We start from the raw sequence: 3,840 nt of genomic DNA on the forward strand, positions 1-3,840 counted from the left end.
TGAACTATGTCATGGATGTAGATATTTGTTGAATGCTCCAATGTGTGAGTAGGCTGTATCGAAATGAAATGTTCGGAGTTTGTGAGACTGGCTACAATTACCCAAACAGACTAATGCTTCCTCAAAGTATATCAGAAGCCTACCACAAAGTTTATAGTGATCTTATCCAATTTGCACTCAGAATTTACCAGGTTCTGACCTATCCCCCGGCCCCAGGTTTCAGATTTTCATACTTCACTTGCTAACAAATCAAGCAACGAGTTACATGGTCAGATATGTAATTGTTTTCATCCTTCTCCACCGGAAATGCCTCTTCAAGTCTTGACACATCTTTGTAACCCCTAGATAGATTGATTAGAGGGAACTATGAGCTTTTTCCACAATAGTCCATCTCAAATCCCTATATTGGGCACACAAAGTCTACCATCAAGTCTCATTAACCCATCAGGTTAGAGAATTACCTACTTAACCTGTCCCCGGTCCACTTTCTACTTGAGCTTAAGCAAATGGGGATCCTCAAACTGATGAGCTTTGATCCATTCATATCATGCACACAAGCATACCACTAGCAGTGAAGCATTAAGTTTAACCCCTTGGTTAGCCGATAGCAAAAAATCAATAGCCAAGGGTCGAATAGAAGCTGATGTGGAAGCCAAACTACTCATGGACTTCCTATTTCAGGTATCTTCCACCACGTTTGCTTTCCCCGGCTGGTACGAGATAGTCATGTCATAATCCTTAGGTAACTCAAGCCAGCTCCCCTACCTCAAGTTCTGATCTTTCTACTTGAAGATATATAGGTAGTTCTTCTCGTGATTCTTCAGGTGTCTATAGGCTGTGTAATCACCCTTCCTCCGTGCATCAAAACCCTCCGAAGCCTATACAAGAGGCATCACAATACATTGTATAACCTCCCTCCTTATTAGGCAAAGTCAACATTGGGGCTGTAGTCAAAGACGTAACTATAGCTACTGAAATGAATTTATCATGAAAAGTGTTTTTGCTGAAGTTGATTGTATATATAGCATGATATGATATGATATGAATTCAAATAAACTGTATTGTTTTGAACATGTTTTATATGTGGTTACTTTGTATCTAAAGAAAAGCAGTTAGAGATCAGAGCTTGACAAATCTTTTAGTTAATGACGAGTTCGTTTGACCTAGTGCACCTAGTTTTTATCTCTGTATTACAATTATATTCCTTGTTAGAGGAAAGTCTTAAATCAGTACGCCATTATCAATATTCCCTGAGTGGGGACTGTCATGATTAAACTCTCACAGAGGAGGGGTCCACAACTTATATTGGTTCTCTGTCGTGGTAGGGAATCAATCATTTACGTGGTTCTTTCTTGGAAATTTCCTGAACATACTTATTTGATTGTAACACCGCATCTTATAGAGTTTGTACTCATGAATTTGATGATGGGGCTGTAGTATGCTCATTTACATTTACGTGGTTTGTTCTTGTAAATATCCTGAATATACTTATTTGATTGTAACACCGCATCTTATAGAGTTTGTACTCATGAATTTGATGATGGGGCTGTAGTATGCTCATTTACATTTACGTGGTTTGTTCTTGTAAATATCCTGAATATACTTATTTGATTGTAACACCGCATCTTATAGAGTTTGTACTCATGAATTTGATGATGGGGCTGTAGTATGCTCATTTACATTTACGTGGTTTGTTCTTGTAAATATCCTGAATATACTTATTTGATTGTAACACCGCATCTTATAGAGTTTGTACTCATGAATTTGATCTGCCCATTTATTTGTTGCAGTGTTTTTCATATACATGATGTATTCATTATATGATGGTTTATATCACTATAGCAAAAAAGCATTACTACTATGTTTTATGAATACTGTATACTAGCATGTTTCCCAATTCACTAAGCTAGCTAACTCACCTTTACGTTATTATTGTTTTATAGAAACAACTATTGATATAGACAAGAACCCCCAGCAAGGGCTCGCGAAGTTGATAGTATTGGTGAATCTCACATTGGTTCAAAGGGGGCTTTATCATTTACTGTTGTCCTTCATTTTAAACTCGTGATATTGCTCCATTCGTTCGTTTCATGTGTACTTTGTTCATCATATGACTTAAAAGTATGCGTTAAAATTTCTTATTGGTAATGACCTTGAACTATTGTTTGACAAGTACAGATAGTGTTGTGTTGTATGATTCTAGCTGAGACAGGTAAATTTGGATAGCCCTAGAAATAGGGGAAACTCTGTCCAGTTTTATTTTTTTAAATTTGGGTTGCGATATTTTCCCCGTTAGCAAGCTTTTGTGATAGGACAACATGATGATGTTGTGGAGGCAGGGTGTTAGTAGTATACTACTCCTCCATCATCAGCTATATATACAAGGGCTACCTTATCTGATACAAATTCCATAATGCTTTATTTATCCAACTAATTTTGGTTGTTCCAAGTAAAAAGGATATTACTTGTGGTGTGACACCATGCAACATGATTTCTGATATAAGTTGTAATAGAGTCTTGCCTGCATTTTGTAAATGAAGCAGCCCAAAACCATTGGATATTGAAAAAAAATGAGAATATTTATGTCATTTTTTCAAGAAAAATTGTGAGGCAATATGTGATGAAAGAGGCATTTTTAGAAATGATTTACCTGAATGCTTTTGCTTGCCCTTTTCTCCCCTCAATGAAACAGCTCCTCTGTTTTCTTTGAAAAGTGGTGAGAATGGCTTAATCACTCTTCTAGTCTTTGGTCATTATTAGTACCAAAAATGGTGGAATGGGTTAATCACTGTACAACTCTACATCACTTTTATAATCTTGTTTAATTAATTAGACTTCATTAATCAAATGGCTACTTAACTATCTAAATCTATCTACTAAAATTATGTGTTCTTTTTTTGAAATAGAAAAACTTTATTAATTAGTTTTGAATAGTTGAGTGATCATTTAAGTATTGAACTCTAGCCTAATTAATTATATTATTATTTTAGATGTACATGCAGTGACTTTTTGCCATTTTGTACCATTCAACTTTTTCATTGGTTTAACTCAACATCACTTTTGCAATCTTGTACTTTGTATTTAGATTATTTTTCCCCATCGATCCCAAAATCTGTCCTTACCATTTGAAATTTCAACTTTAGATTGCAAGTACACAAGTAAGAAAACAATCATTCAATCACTCAAATTCTAAGTTTTCCTACACGCGGATCTAAGGAGGTTTGGGTGTTCACCTGAATTCCTTCGATAAAAAGTTAAATTTTATATAGGCAGAATGGTCTGGGAGACCCTCGTACTTGTCTCATTTTGTCACCTGAGCCCTTCTAATCTAGACTTTGCCAACTAAACCCTCGAACCCACTGAAATCCAACATTTTAAACCCTTTTTTTGACCACTCAGTGGTGCGTGAACTACAAACGCCACATGTAGCTTTCCACGTCATGTAAAAATGCCACATAGGATATGACATGTTAAAAATAGGCTAATCCTTTTCTTTCAAACATTTCTTTCCTTTCTCCTTTTCAACTAGACCCTTCTACTCCCTTAATCCCGATTTACATTGTTGCTCACTGCGATTTTTTTCGATTTTGTTAAGTGTTTGAGTTCGCGTTTCACTCCATAGTTGTAAGTTTCTTGACTAATTTTCATTCTCTTTGTTTTGCAGTTGTGTTTTTGGTTTTTCATTTTGAATTTTGTTGTTTTGAGTTCTTGTTAGGGCTTAGTTGTTGCAGAGGTCGTGGTGTGATTTTAGGGAGGATTTTGATTTTTTACATGCCTAATAACAATTTGTAGAAGTATTATGCATTCAATGGCATTTGTCGTGAATATCTGTTGAATTTA

Source organism: Solanum tuberosum, unplaced genomic scaffold, assembly GCF_000226075.1.
Source record: "Solanum tuberosum cultivar DM 1-3 516 R44 unplaced genomic scaffold, SolTub_3.0 scf00007, whole genome shotgun sequence".
Lineage (NCBI taxonomy): Eukaryota > Viridiplantae > Streptophyta > Magnoliopsida > Solanales > Solanaceae > Solanum > Solanum tuberosum.